A 16,188-nucleotide genomic window follows, 5' to 3' on the forward strand; every position below is an offset into this window, starting at 1 on the left:
TTCCTTTAACTGAAGACTCATATCATAATTAACAGGATCTACTACATTTTTTAACATTGATAATTTAGTAATATGTGATACTGTCTTGTTAAGAGTCATTTAACTATTTATTTATTTAAGTATCATTAAAGAAGCACTGTATGGAGACTGTATTCAACAGTAATGGTTTAGCTGGAATTTCTTAATAACAGCGGGGCTAAATATATTGTAATTTTATGTTCATTATTACAGTGAAATAGCAAATTTTCTGTTAAATCAGTGAGCCAATAAATGTTACGTAGTAAAATTCCACTTCTTACCTGAACTTCTCCTCTCTATAATCACTAAAATCACTAATTCCTGCATTCTTAAATTTAAAATTTTACAAGCTGACTTTTATTTTGACGGGAAAGTCACATGACTTCCCAGCAACTGTGAAACTGGATTTAGTAGAAGGAAATTTTGAAACTAAACTAAACTAAACAATCTGAACTAGAGTAACTAAGAAATCAGTAGACACTTATCACACAGACTTAAGAAGGAATTTCCACAGAACTGATTTATCTCAGGTTTAGTTCAGATTAATCTCAGGTGTGTGTTAGTGATGTGGGGGAGGGAAGGCAGAAGTGTGAGGCTCCGTTATCCTGTGTATGATCTGTAAACAAAAGAGAGAGAGAGAGAGAGAGAGAGAGAGAGAGATTCTCCATACCTTCTGTAGTTCAGCTGTTCCTGCTCTGTCTGCGCTCCAGACCCCGGAAGCTCAGTCTCATCCGGGTTATGTAGAGCCCCGCCCCCTCCCCCGCTATATCACATTATACCCCATCACCGCTAGAGGGAGCCCGCGAGGGAGTCCTCAATGCATGGAGCTGAATGGAGCTAAACAGCTAAAACTCTCATTTAAAACACTGTATAACTACTTCTCTGGAGTTTTCCTTTAATTTTACAAAGTAGAACAAAGTATTTCACTAAAATAGGAAAGAAAACGTACCACTATATTTCCATTTTTCTAAAACTAATGTTTTTATTCAGTAGATTTACTAGCATTACTGCTACTGATGCTGGAGTTACACACAGAGCTGCAGTTTAAAAGCTTTAATAATTATCTCTGCGATGACAAAATAGTTATAGTTGTTCTGTTTTGAGGAAATGATTGAATGTTTTATTCTAAAAAGGATCAAACATTTATAAATTGTTATTCTGCTAAAGTAATAATTTATAAATGGTTGATACTTTATAGAATAAACATTTTTTATATGTTTTTATACATTTCAGACTGTTGAGAGGCTTGAGATTCAGATAGTTTTTTCCTCTATAGAGATTCTTTGATTGCTCCTGTACAACTTCAACAAATAGCACTTACTAATTATTACGGAAAGGTCAGTGTCGTTGTACCAATTGTGAAATTGATTCCACTTTTTAAATCTCATTTAAATTTCATTTAAAATTGTATTATTACATTTTATTTACATTTACCTTCTTGTTGTCCTGCAGGTTCTTGAAAAGGAGATCGTACTGCAGCAGATCTTGTTTGTTGCTCACCTTGTCTAAAGTCTTACTATTTATGTATTCTGAAAGCTTTCCATAAATTGAGGTCATTCACAGCTCTTCCCTGTAAAATCACTCTCTGACATCACAATGGACCATCCTGATTTCTGTATAGAAGGGTACTTCACACTTGTAAAAACATTTAGAAATTCATATTCAAATATCAGTTTTAAACTAATTAATTGTAAAATAAATAAGATTTTGTTTAAGAGTGTATTTGTTAATAGGATGGTAAAAACAAGTTGGGCCATCACTTGAAGTTTACCATCAACATTGAGTCCATCTGGTACAACTTTGGCATTTATTACATACAGTGTTAAAAAGGTTGTATAAATGTTTTAATTTTTTTGAACAGTGTTAACTTGCATGGTAAATTTTGTCAGTACAAAATTGTTTGAATATCCATGGTGACCATCACAAAGTGAAGCATTTATTATTTAATACAAGGAGTAACTGCTTCTATTTGGGGTAGTCAAAATGGTACTATTGATCAATTAAGTGAAAGCTCACCTTATTTGGTTCAATTTTTTAGTAATCAAATTTAATTTTAAATTAAATATGGACTAGATGATTTTATTATATTATATACCAATATAACTAAGCATATTAAGAATCACTTGTTAACATAGGGTTTCTTGGTGTAAAACACTCTTACATATTGAAAGAATCCTGAAGATTTCTTAGTTCTAATGGATATTTGTATTGAAGAAAGTGTTGAAAAGAAATGTCACAATTTCTACTTTAACAATAGTTCTGACCTTTGAGTAAAATTTGGTAAGTGCTATTTGTTGGGGTTGTTTTAAGTGACTCAAGCAACCAGAGGTGTTTGTCTTATATTTCTACACAGAACCAGATTTAATCTGGCCGAAATAGTCTCATATTTTGTAGTAGAATGAGAATGCTTTCTGGACTCATATTATAAAAGCTGAAAAAAGTTTTTATAATTCTATAAACAAATAAACTCTTTAACAAATCTTATTTATTTTACAATTAATTAGTTTGAAACTGATATTTGCATATGAATTCAAATGCTTTTACAAGTGTGAAGTACCCTTCTATACAGAAATCAGGATGGTCCATTGTGATGTCAGAGAGTGATTTTACAGGGAGTAAGTGTGAATGACCTCAATTTATGGAAAGCTTTCAGAATACATAAATAGAAAGACTTTAGACAAGGTGAGCAACAAACAAGATCTGCTGCAGTACGATCTCCTTTTCAAGAATCTGCAGGACATCAAGAAGGTAAATGTAAATAAAATGTAACCATATTATTTTAAATGAATTTTAGATAAAATGTTTGTACTGGATTTGTATTTGTATAGATGTTTAATACTTTATAGAATAAAAATTGTACAACTATATAGAAAAAAACAGAACAACTATAACTATTTCATCACCACAGAGATAATTGTTAAAACTTATAAACTGCAGTTTTAATCCTTTTAAATGAGCTCTGGGTGTAACTCCAGCATCAGTAGCAGTAATGCTAGTAAATCTAATTAATACAAGATTAGGTGTATTTAGTGAAATACTTTGTTCTACTTTGTAAAATTAAAGGAAAACCCAAGAGAAGTAGTTATACAGTGTTTTAAATGAGAGTTTTAGGAGTGGGCGGGGCTCGGATGAGGCTGAGCTTCATGGAGAGGACCTTTGTGATTCTAGCAACACTTGGCCAGAATCCAAAAAGATTTTCTGTCAAAATAAACGCCCCATTAAAATTATATAAAAATCAGTTTTGAGTCTGTAAATAAAATACAATAAACTAGTTGGAGAAAATAATGAGTATAAAACTAATCAAAAGCTTTTTTAAACTGAAACACATAAAATAATATAGATAATAAAAGAAAATGTAGGAAATTGTACTAAAACTAGTGTTGCTGGAAAAGACAGTTTTGCACTGACACTTTATCAATATATTCTCAATCAGGACACAACTCTTTAATAAAAGTAGCATTATAAAGAAAAACATTTCTTTGAGTTACTGACAGAATGTTTTATTTTAGACAAATAGTAAAAATCGGTAGCTTTTAGAAGTTTGTCTATAATATATGATGCTGGTTGTTAAATTGTGTATTTTTTTTAACAATGTAAAGTTGCTTAAAAAGTGATGTCAATGTTCATTTTCTTCTGTATTGTCCTATATTTATATTCCTTATCTTTATTGCAGTGTTTTTATTATTATTATTATTATTATTATTATTATTATAACTAAAAGTATCAGGTAAGAACCAGCAGGAAACTATAATTTGCAGCATTTACACCACCAGCACTGGATCTTCACCTAGCTCTGCTCAGCAGTCTGACTCTGACCCTCAGACACATCTGAGATAAATGTGGGTTAAATCTGAACTAAATCTGAGATAAATGTGGGTTAAATCTGATCTGGATCCGTCATAAAATCAGGGTCTCCAAACGCACAGTGGTCCAGTCTCAGCATGGATCTGCTTCTGGGTTCAGACTGATAGCGGATCAGAACCAGGACAGATTTTACAGCGTTTATTACTGTTGTAAGTGTAACAGAGTAATAAAATACCTTTGTTTTAGATGAACTTTATAAAATGAGGCACTTTAATGCTGTTAAATGAAGTTTTGGCGGCCCCTGCTGTTTAGTGGTGAACTGCAGTTACGCTACGTTTGGTCTTTCTGAGCCACCGTACCTCAGCAGCGGTCTGTGTGTTTCTGTGCTGCGGGTAGGTGCTGAGCTCCGTGTTCTATGAATAAATAGTGGTTAAAAACATGTTTCAAGTTAAAAATACTGCTATTATTATTATTATAATTATTTGAGAGTTTTTTATTTATTTACTCAGCAGTATATCAGCTAATCCTATTATTATTAATATTATTATTTAATAAGAAATATTTGTATTTATTTATTCAGCTCGGTCTTAACTGCAGAAGCCACTCCAGTAAAAATAAAGTAAGAAAGTACATATTGTTTCATCACATGTAATGCAGGATGCACAGTTAATTGATGTACACTTATTAAAAGTGTTATCTGTATTTTACTGTTTTACCCAGCAACTCTACATATATATATATATTTGCCATCCAGATGCACTTGAACTCCAAAAGAGAAATTTAAGTGAAATCAGAATAAAGGTAAATAAAGTTTTGAACCATTTGTAGTTTGATTTTTAGTAGGTAAAAAAAAATAATATTTTGTATTAGGTCATATCGCCCGTCTCTATGTGAAATGCTGAAATACACTTCATGGGTTAAAATAGTCATATCGCTTTTCAAATCTACAGATTTTCATTTACTAAATGTGTAGCTACTGTTCGGGGAAGCCCGCACTACCCTTACAGCGCCGTCTCCAGTGCGTTCCCCCTGAATTCTTTTAAATGGTTGAGATGAGTAGAGAAGTCAAGAGGAGTCAGGATACCAAGTTTGCAGCAAATTTAACAGTTTATTTCAGAAGATCTTCCGGGAACAATGCTCCGCTCAGAGAGTCAAGGAGAATGTTCTAACACAATAATACATACACAAGATTATATAGATCATCCCACTATGGTGTGAGTGAAGAAGGTTGACCAGCCCCCTTTGGTCCCATAAACTGTATCATATCGTGATATGACCCAGTGCCTGCCTGCCACCTAAGTCTCCGGTATAATAAATCCATTGTCCTCCCGCCTGGTTCGGGCAACATAAATTCAGTAGAAGTTCCGTCCTTATCTTTGGTCCCAAGGGACGGGTCAACCTCCCTCATTCTCAAGGCCTTAACTAGCCACAGATGGCTACACATGTTGTGAAACATTCCTGTGCAAACTCAATTAAACTGCATTTGTTATATGATTCTAAAGAGTACTGTGTTTGTTAACATATGATCACCAACATGAATAAAGATTACAGAGTGCTAAATAATTCCCTTTTGAATACAAGTAACATATTAATTGATTAACATATTGAGTAAACCTTATTAAAATCACTAATGGATTATACTGATTGGATTTTCATTAAGTATTTTGTATGATTATAGGACAACAATGTTTTAACCCTTAATTGATAGTTTCCATGATTATAAGACACTGTTTTACCCTTTAATTTCTCAACAATCCCCCTGTTTAGGTGGGATAATCCCACCTAAAATTCAAGGTTGTCCATCTGATACTCTGCCCCACCCTCTGCACAGTCTAACAAAGGTAGAACATACGGAGGTGGTCCTTGCTTCTCTTCAATCATGTTAGTGATCAGCCTAACCATCAATGCCCTAATACATGGTACACAACAACATCCACATGTTACCAAAATTCCCACAAGCACTGCAAGAGACATCAATAATGACATGATCAGAGTTTTCCACTGGCCCAGCCTGCTTGTCAACCAGTCCTCTATAGGGTTGGAGATACCTGAATGTTCATGCATTTCGTTAGATAGAGTACGTAAGCCTTCTAAGGCCCTTGAGACTGAACCGTCTGGTGCTGTGTTATTGGGAATGAATGTGCAACAGCTGTCTCCAAACATTGAACATACACCCCCCTTCTCTGCCAGAAGCATGTCTAGTGCCATACGATTCTGAACTGCCATCAAGGAAGTTGCACCCAGTTGGTCTCTTAGCCCCTCTACTGCGTCTCTAGTGATGTTTGTCAGGCGTAAAACGTTGTAGTGTACATAATTAATGCGGTCTACATTTTTGTTCGGAGTGACCGGAAATATGGCTGATACTATAGGGATGTTCTCGAACCCTGCTGCGATTTGATCAGCTAATTTGTACTCGTTAGGCACACCCCTAGGTACCCCAATTGCATCCATATAAGTTGGAGACCCTTTAGATAGATCAAATTGATCTAGTCCTCTAGGCTGTCTTACGTTCGACACCGTATCATTAACCCTTTGACCAATTAGAGTTATTTTAGCAGCTAATCTGACCATTGCGCATGTGCCCACGGATCTGACTGGCATCCTTACCACTAAGACGTCATTACCACAATAATAATACAAACCTGCTCTGGCCCATGAACCTATAAGTTTGGTATCATTAAAGGTTTGAGTGCACCAGTCTGCCGAAATGTGTCCCAACACTAGTGTGGGTTTCGGGTGGTTTCTCTGGAAACAAGTGTAATTACCTTTAACGGGTGTGTAAATTCCCACAAATGTTCCATTATCTACTGTTGGATAGAGATAGCCTAAGTTTTCACAGCCAGCCGGAGTGTGTCCCTTAGTCAAACTGATAATGCAATTAAAACCCAAGGGATCTGAGTCGGGGTGCAAAGGTGCAGGGGTCGTAATCAGGTCTGGTCGTGCTGCTGCACAGCCTACACAAGGTCCTAAGTGTTGTTCTCTAGCTTGTTGAGCCATCCAATCTAACCATAGATTTTTCCCCACATTCCCAGTGGCTGTCTGAATTATCTGCTGAGGGCTCATTCTACTGTAATCGGCCATTAGGACTACCGGCTCTTTAGGTTTAGTTAAATCTTTAACGACGGGCTTAGGAGTGTTAGTTTTTCCAGTAACTGTACCGGACGGATTCTTTAGTGATATCCTCACAAATCCCTGACGGTCTTTACCAGCCATATCTACCCCTATAACGAGATACAGAGTGTCGACTTTGTACGAGTTTTCCCAGAATGTGCGCTGTACATTCCCCAGACTAAGTAATATCGGGTTCTTCCCTGTGTGCTTACGTCCTGGTAGCGTGCCCCTTTGAATTGACGTTCCCAAGTTTTTATTTGGTACCCATCTCTTACCTGTCCATGCAATGACCCTGTTCCAACTATCACAAAGGTGCCCCTTAATGAAACGTTCGGTCTTACAGAGATTGTGCACATTGTAATCTGCGCAAAGATACACATCATAATCCTTCCATCCTGCCTCATCTGACCCGCATGCTATGATGTTGCAAAGATCAAACTGAAATGTTGTAGTGGACCCCAATTCATATTCTAGTCCTATTCCCCCATATGTGGCCAAACACTTGTCCCGATGTGCTTTGATGGTGATCTCCCTCTTATCTCTCACACTGTTATGTGGTGCTTGATTGGTCTGGTTGACAGGCGTGGCCAATGGATTACAGATGTAATTTTCACATATGCCCAAAATTAGCAACACTGCACTCACTCCCGCAATCCCTATGAATACCAACCCCGCCACTCTACCTTTTGAAATTCCATCACACATTTTGGCCTATAGGTGATACTTACTCCAGCTCCAGCGACGTCTAAATTTTTTTTCACACCTGTTGAAGAAATGTCTATGATACCCAGATGTGCCTATCAGTTTTAATAAATGCTGTAATATAGTTCAAATAGATGTAAAAAGAAATCACAGACTGTGTTTAGTACATTAAGATCAATAATAAGTAAAATAAGTAAGTTACTATTTTTAATATGCAAATTAGAGTGTGTAGCGTATGAGGTAGATAAAGGTAATTCTTGCCCTGTATCCTACAAGTGAATCAATCAATAAGTAAAGTTGATTACTAAGTTAAAAGTAATTAAAGGTGATTACTAAAAGTAATTAAAGGTGATTAATAAAAGTACTTAAAGGTGATTACTAAATTAAAATGTAAGTGAATATGTGCTAAATATAGAGTATAATGTAGTATTACAATAAAACTATAAAAGCTAACCCACTCTCTGTTTTACCCACTAAATCTAGATTGACTACAACCTTCCTTCACGTAACCCTTGCCTTCTTTTAAAACAGAGACTTTCCGCTGAGAATGGTTGAATATATCACTCCCCCCATAAATGACAAAGCAAGAATCACCCAGAACACAATAAGACACAACAATTGGTTATCAGACATGTTTCTTCTTAATTTTCTTCTTTCTTTTCTTCAGAGCATTGAGGGTAGACTACCTCAGCCCCACATACGAAGAGCTTTATTCTGGCTCTTTGTGTCTGCAATATCAGTGAATGAAAAGTATGAGTTGGTGTGTGATAAGACTATGTGTTTTTTTTTTTTTTTTTTTTAATGAGGTGTGTTTAAGAGTCTCTGTATGTGATTCAATGTGTCGCAAACAAATCGTTGATAGAACGTTAATGCTGCTGAAACAATCTTCTTTCTTCAGGCCGCTGAGGGTAGACTACCTCAGGCCTACGCACGAAGAGCTTTATTCTGGCTCTTATGTCTGCAGTATCAGTGTAAATGAATTGTATGGCAGGTGATGTGTAGTGAGACTATGTGTGTGTGTTAGTAAAATGTGTATTAGTCTCTGTATGTGGTGTATTTAGACGCAATCGAAATGCTGCTGAGTGAGTTACTCACTCACTTCCACTCCTCCGTCACAGCCAGGCACTGACGGCCCCTGCTGTGTGCTGTCTGCTGCTCTGGGCAATTCAGCTGCCCCTCCTTTCTGCTGCGGCTCTGCTGAGGGGGATTCAGCTACCCCTCCTCCGTGCGGGCCTTCGTCTGAGTCAGACGATTCAGCTGCTGCTCTCACCTCTCCCTCTGGCTCTCTAAGCGATCTCTCCGGTGAAGGAGCGGCTGCACACTGGCTCCAGTGGTACCAGGTGGACCCCTTGCCTTTCAGTCGAACGGCGTGTGTTGTCCTCTCTGTCACCTGGAAGGGCCCAATCCAGCGTGGTGCGTTCCACTTTCGACCGTAGTGGCGTAGCAACACCCACTCAGCCTCTGGAATCGTCCACCTCCCCACCACGTCCTCTTTTTCCCCCACCTGTTTTGTGAAATCTGAAACAAGAGCTTTCAGTTCATTAAAATATGCCTTGTGAGTTTTATGTGTCACTTCACCACTCAATTTTTTAGTGGGGCCTGGAAAACTTCGGCCTGTTTCCAATTCAAATGGTGTGAATCCTGTAGATTGATTCACAGAGCTTCTAATTGACATTAATGCCAATGGTAAAGCATCTAACCAATTCAATTTGGTCTGTGCACAGATTTTGGCCAATTTGTTTTTGACATTTTGGTTCATTCTCTCCACTTTTCCCTGGGAAGCTGGATGATACACCGTTCCAAATGAATGTTTCACTCCCAACATCATTTCAACCTCTCTCAGGTCGCTCGCCCTGAAATGAGTGCCGTTATCTGATCTTACTCGAGTCGGAAATCCATGATGAGGTATGTACTGATTGATCAGAAACTTAATCACAGACTTGCTGTCCTCTTTCTTTGTAGGACACGCCTCTGGCCACCCAGAATAACTATCCACACACATCAAAATATACCTGTATCCTCTCACAGGCTCTATCATGTCTGTGTAGTCAATCACAATCTCCCCTGCTGGTGCAGTTTGTCTAGAAAATTTCCCTACGGGCGGTTTGATCGTTTTCTTTGGGTTGTATAACATACATACCTCACAACGACTCACAAATTCAGTTACCATGGTTTTCATCTGTGGATGCCACCAATTCTGCACATTACGAAGCATTTGAGATATACCAACATGCCCGACCCCATGAGCCTCTGACAACACCTCATCTTTTAGTGTGCTTGGTAAGACAAATCTACCATCTGGTCCTCTCCACACACCCCCGTGTTCCTTCGCTCCTCTTTGTACCCATGCTGTCTTTTCTTCTGACTCTGCCTTTTCCTGATTCTTTTTCAATTTCCACTGCTTGCTCATCGAGTAATCTGTGTCTAGCACCTTTTCTCCTGGGGCCTCCTTCTCTCCCTCTAAGTGCCCTGTCTGTCCTGCCTGCTCTCTCTCTGTCTTCTTGGCCTCCCACTTTCGCCTGGACCTTTCCACTGCTCTTTTTTCTCTTGGAGTTAGCTCCCTCTCTGTCTCATCCCCGTTCCACTCCTGTATTAGTTGCCCATCCTGTTCTGACGTCATCATGACGTAACTGACCTTGTATCCTGTCACTTTCTTTGCTGCTTCGTCTGCAGCCCTGTTCCCCCTGGCTACTATTGAGTGTCCCTCGTCGTGACCCCTACACTTTATTATTGCTACCTGTTTCGGGAGCAAAAGTGCGTCTGCTAGCTCTCTCATCTCTTTCTCATACTTGATTGGCGTATTTCTGGCTGTCCGGAACCCACCCCGTTGCCACTGTCCTAGGTCTATGTGTACTGCCATTACTACGTACGAGGAATCGGAAAAAATGTTTACTACCCGATCTGCCCCATACTTTAGAGCCTCAATTACACCTCTGAGTTCAGCTCTCTGCGCTGACTGATGCCCTTTCAGTCTCTGTGCTTTCACTGTGTGAAACTCACCACCCTCTTCTTTTACCACTGCAAATCCTGACACTAGCCCTTCCTGCTCATGTCTAAAACAACACCCATCTGTGTATAGGTTTTCTCCCCCTGGGATGGGTTCTGCCTGTAGGTCTGCCCTCACTTTGCTTGTTCTCTCCACCAGCTTTTCACACTCATGTGGTTCAAACTCCCCCATTCTTTCTGCCATGTTTATCCCTTCATGTGTGTATGTGAGGTTTGGAGCTTCCAAAATTTTGCTGAGCCTCTGCTGTCTGAGTGTAGTGAGTGTGAAGGTGTGTGAATTCACGTAAGCCACTACGCTGTGTGTTGTGAGAATGGTTAAGGGGTGTCCCATCACAATGTGTGCTGTTTTCTGCACTAGCTTAGCTATCCCCGCTACGTGTTGTGTGCACTCTGGGTGACGTTTTTCCATTCCGTCCAGCATAATGCTGGCGTGCATCAGTACATTTCTTTCTCCCCCTCTTTTCTGAAACAACACCCCATTTACCACCCCATCTGTTTCAGAAACATCCATGTAAAAAGGTTTTGAGTAATCTGGTGTTGCTAGGTCTGTTGCTTGTGCTAGCAGCTGTTTCAACTCAATGAATGCCTGTTCTGCTTCAATTGTCCAATCAAGTTGTGCCGTTAAATTTCTCATGCCACAGGCGTTTACCATGGCTCTCAAAGGTTGGGTCAGCCCTGAGTAGTTTGGCACGTAATGTCTGCTGTACCCAGTGAGGCCTAAGAAGGACAACATATCCTTCACTCTCTGTGGCTTTGAGTGTGACAGGATACTAGATTTGTGTATAGGAGACAAGTTTGTGCCTGTACCTGACAGTATTCGTCCTAAGAAGGAGACCTGTCGCCTACCCACCTGCAGTTTGTCTTTTGACACTTTATACCCTTTGTCACTCAGTCTCTGGAGTACATTGTGAGTCGCGGTCAGACAATCTTTGTCAGTTTCTGACGCTAGTAGTACGTCATCCACGTACTGCACCAAAGTCGTGTTTTCCGGCAGATCTACCCCCTCTAGTGACCGTTTAAGAACTTGATTGAACAGTCCTGGTGACAAGGCAAAGCCTTGTGGTAGTCTGGTGTACCTGTACTGCTGTCCTCTGAATGTGAATGAAACACAGTCTCTACAGTCAGGGTGTAACGGTAGACAGAAAAAAGCGTTGGCAAGGTCAATACATGTGAACCATGTCTGTGTAGGTGTCAGTTGGGACAAGGCTACATAAGGATTGGGTACTGCTATGGTGTGTGTTACCAAGACTGCGTTAATGGCTCTCAAATCATGAGCCATCCTGTATTTACCTGTACCTTTCTTTTCAACGGGTAAAATAGGTGTGTTCCAGCGTGAGTTCGAGGGTTCTAGAACCCCAGCTTGGCACAACCCCTGAATCGTGTCTGCTATCCCCTCTTCTGCAATAGGTTTGTGTGGGTACTGTCTCAACCAAATTGCCCTGTCTGTGTGTAGTTCAAAGGTGATGTCTGCACAATCATTCACCAAGCCTACGTCTGTAGGCCCTGTGGCCCACAGGGTGTCTGGAAGCGATGCTAATAGAATTTCAGTGTGTTGATGATCACAAAGCTCCCTGCCATGATGTCTGGATACCAACCGGTGCACCCACAGCACCCTGTCTATCGCCTGTATTTGAATGCAGTATGACTTTGTGCTGTTAGAGTAAGTTACCAGTGGTATCTGTGTTTGAGTCCAATCTAATGCTTCCACGGCTCTCTTTGTCATTGGACCCAGATCCTTGGCTTGGTGCCCTGGATGCAATGCCAGAGAGATATGCGGAACTGAGTCCTCCCCCTCCATGTAAAACATACCTGCATCTCCCCCTAATTGTGTTACTGCTGCCACCCCCTCTGGGCCTACCACAATCTGATCCGAAATAACAGTTGAGGCGGTCTCAGCCAATTCCCCCCCAAACCACTCCGAGTACCATTCGTCATCCACCCTATCGTAAAATAAAGTTACATGAAACGGATCAATGGGAGGGGAGTACGGCTCGAGAGACAGGATCCAAGGTCGCCACTGAGCAAACTCCCAGAGTACGCCCCCCTGTTGCCCCAGATCAGCCACCTGACCCCAGTAGATGTTTGCTGTCTCAGATTGCACCGGTTTCATCAGATAGACATGAGGACCGACGTCATCGCCATGGCATTTGATCAATTGTCCATTTGGAAATGTCACTGTCAGACCACTTGGTTCACACAAAACTGTGGCCCCGGCTTTCATCAGCAAGTCTCTGCCCAGTATGTTTACTGGTGCCGCCGTTGCGCACACAAAGGAATGTTCATGAACTTGGCCTGCCACCTGAACTGTTGCAGGGATCGTGAATGGCAGCTTTTGTAAAAACCCAGAGAAGCCCATTAGGGATGTTGTTTCATTGGAGATCAGACCCTCATCGAGTGGACCCTTCAGTACAGACCTACATGCCCCAGTGTCCACTAAAAAGTCCACCTCCCGGCCAAAAACCCTCATTTGCAGCATTGGTTCTGCCAGGTGAATGCTGCTTGGTTCTTCTCTTGGGCACCTTCATTCGCGGTGTTCCCCCGACCAGTTACCTCCCTCATGCAAAGGATACTGGCCTTGGAACTGTTGGTGTGGAGCTACGTTCGCATTTGGAGCCCAGTGTTGAGCACTCCATCCACCTTGTCCTCTCCCCCTTTGTGGACCTTGTTGTTGGTACTCTTGGTTCTGCAGATATTGCTGGTTCTGGTTGTACGGACATCGTCGAGCCCAGTGACCTATCTGGTTGCATGACCAGCAGGGCCTTCCAGGAGCCGACCCCCAGCTCCCTCTTCCTCTACCTCCTCTGCCATATCCCCCACCATTGCCCCCTTGTGCCCCTTGTGGGGTTGAGTACATTTGAGCAGGCTGCTGCTGCTGTGTTGGCATAATTGGCTGTTGCATTGGCATAAATGGTTGCTGTGGTTGCATAATTGGTTGCTGTGTTTGCATAATTGGTTGCTGTGATTGCATAATTGGTTGCTGTGATTGCGTAATTGGTTGCTGTGTTTGCATAAATGGTGCTGGGTGTGGTTGGTTTGGGGTGGCCGCCACCATGACTAAACCTTTCTCTTTACCCAAACTTTTCTTTTCGGTAGCTTTACCTCGTGCTTCATTAAGCTGCAAGCGCAATAATTGTTCCTCAAGCTGCTCTTTCTCTTTTACAGCCCTCTTATGTTTATCTTGCACTTGTTGCATGTGATGGACCAGATGTAGTGTCCATTTGGGTGAGTCACTCTCAGGGAGTTCGGGATTACTTCTCATCCTTTCCTGCACTTGTTCTGGCAACCCTTTCAAAATAGCCTCTCTAAACCAATGCCTTTGGATGCCTGCCCTCTCAGGGTGACACCCAGTGGTCAATACCCATTTTTGAATTGCGTTTGCCAAATGTGTGCGTGGGTCCACCGATTCATCCCAGTCAAATACAGAGATTCGTGATGCATTTCTAAATGGAAACATGGTTCTTATTTCATCCCCTAGTACCCTTATGTGCATAGTCAGTGGGTCGTCGTCTGAATAAGCTGTGATACCAGCATTAAGTTCTAGATTCCTTAGTTCAGAAGTGGTCATACACCTGGCTGCTATCGCCCTAAAGTCACCTAAGGCTAAAGTCTGTCCAGCTGTCAGTGAGTCCAACTTATCTAACCATAATGTCCCTCCCTCCACTAGTGGAGGGAGCTTGTTTTCTAGAGCAGTTAAGTCACCATATCCATAAGGTTTATATCTCTTGCCTGCGCCTGTGCTGGAGTCAATTAAAGGGCACATTAAGTGCTGTAGTGATCTAGCTTGTGAGCGTGTATACACGCGATCCTGTCTCATGCTTTCACTTGGTATGCCTGTGTGTTCCTCAAGTTGTTCCAGTAAACTCTTGGTTTGTGATATAGTCTCCTTGATCTCTTGTTCAAGATGTGCCTTCCCCTCTGTCTCCTTTTTTGCCTCAGCAAACCTGTCTTCCTGTTCTGATGATGCTACTGACCCCTGTATGAAAGCCTTAATTATTACTGGTTCCCCTCTAATCCCAGAGTGTTCTCCGAAATCAATCAAATGATCTTTGTGCTCAGCTAATGTTGCTTTGGGCTCGTGTGGAGTGCTATGTACAAGTGAATGTGGTCTGTGTTCTCGGTCAACCCTGTCCATGAAGGGAAGCTCCATGTTTAATTCTCTTGGTCCACCCCCTACAGCTGTTTCAGTAAAGTCTGTATAATCACGGCTGGATGTGTAGGTAGGATTAAACTCTGGCCTCACTGACTGCATCTGTCTCAGTTCCCTCCCAGGATACAACTCTGTTAATGTTTGTTTTGTGTCTGGCTGTGCAGATGTCACCTCCATAACTCCCTCTGTTATCTGATAAAGGGGCATGACTAGGCCCGATGTGTTTGATACTGTGGCGGATGGGCTGAACTCTTGTGTGTGATATGGTGGTGGCTTCTCTAGGAGTTCATTGCTGAGGTCTGTTTGGCATTTCTGACTTTTCTCAGTCTCTAGCTTGCTCACTTTAACCTTGTGCTCCATTCCCTGTAAAGTCACAGCCAATCTCTTCCAGTATTCCCCCTCCTTTTGGTGTTCATTGCAAAGTTTCTTCCATTTCCCTTGCTTCAGCTTACTCGCTTTCTCTAGCTCAGCCTTAGCTGTATCCTGCTCTGCTTTGGCTTTCCTCCACTGGTCCCACAACAGGGTTGATAGTTTAACCCCTTCTGTCTCAAGTGAGTGTCCCCTTTCTTTAGCGATTACTTCAATCCTCCCCCTCAGTATCTCCTCCTGTTTTCTAGTTTCTTTGTCCTGTCTCCCATCCCATAGGGCTATAACCAAGTATTTTATTTGTTCTGATAAGGCTGCCCAAGTGTATTTCTCACTGTTCTCCATGTTAAAAATGCTTACACTCTCTTATTCTATATCTGCTGCACTGTTTGATGTAACTCCCTTCAGCGATGTGTGCTCAAATGAAGCCAAAATCACAGACACACTGCCCAACGTTAATGGGCGTGGTCAACTCCGCCTCTCTACTCCTCCTACCTCTCCTAGACCCGCCCCCTGCAGTTGGGCTGTCTGTAGGTCCTATGCTCCCTCACTCTGCCTCTTATCCTCTACTCGGTCACACACTCAATACACACTTTCACTCTCCCACTCACACCAGCGCTCTCAATCACACCTAATAGCAGCTGAGCGCTCTTTAGCTTATACACAGCACCACACTCTCCGTGTTGCATCCACCAGCTCATTCAAACATATGTTAGACTCGCCAACAAAAATGTGTAAAAACCAGTCGCCAAAACACTCTGATTTAGATTAACAAACTAAGAAGTGTCCGTTATATAGGTCAACAGAAATACACTACTAACCAAACCGCTTCAATCACAAACCACTCAAACACATACTGATTCATTCCGAACACTTAACCATTTCCCTCAGCCTCTCTCTCACTGTCCACCCCACACACACTCTCTGTCGATCGCACACACGTTTCCAAACCCCCAGATCCAACAAAAAAATTCACGTTCTCTCTCTCTTACTGAAAAACTTTCTCTCTCTCTCTGAAAAACTTACTCTCTCTC

The 16,188-nt window shown here is 41.3% G+C and overlaps 2 protein-coding genes across 3 annotated transcripts in view; one reads left to right on the forward strand and one right to left on the reverse strand.

Moving 5' to 3' along the window:
• LOC125801205 (zinc finger protein 271-like) overlaps nucleotides 1-723 on the reverse strand; it is a 184,661-nt gene extending 183,938 nt beyond the window's left edge. Inside the window, exon 1 of the mRNA XM_049477559.1 lies at nucleotides 689-723. The gene's annotated coding sequence lies outside the window, so the exon portion shown is untranslated. The remainder of the gene's footprint in view (nucleotides 1-688) is intronic.
• The window catches only part of LOC111190033 (zinc finger protein 239-like), a 269,476-nt gene that overhangs the window by 166,921 nt on the left and 86,367 nt on the right, over nucleotides 1-16,188 (forward strand). The window lies entirely within an intron of this gene.

The sequence above is a fragment of the Astyanax mexicanus genome, chromosome 4 (genome assembly GCF_023375975.1).
Source record: "Astyanax mexicanus isolate ESR-SI-001 chromosome 4, AstMex3_surface, whole genome shotgun sequence".
NCBI classification, from domain to species: Eukaryota; Metazoa; Chordata; class Actinopteri; order Characiformes; family Acestrorhamphidae; genus Astyanax; species Astyanax mexicanus.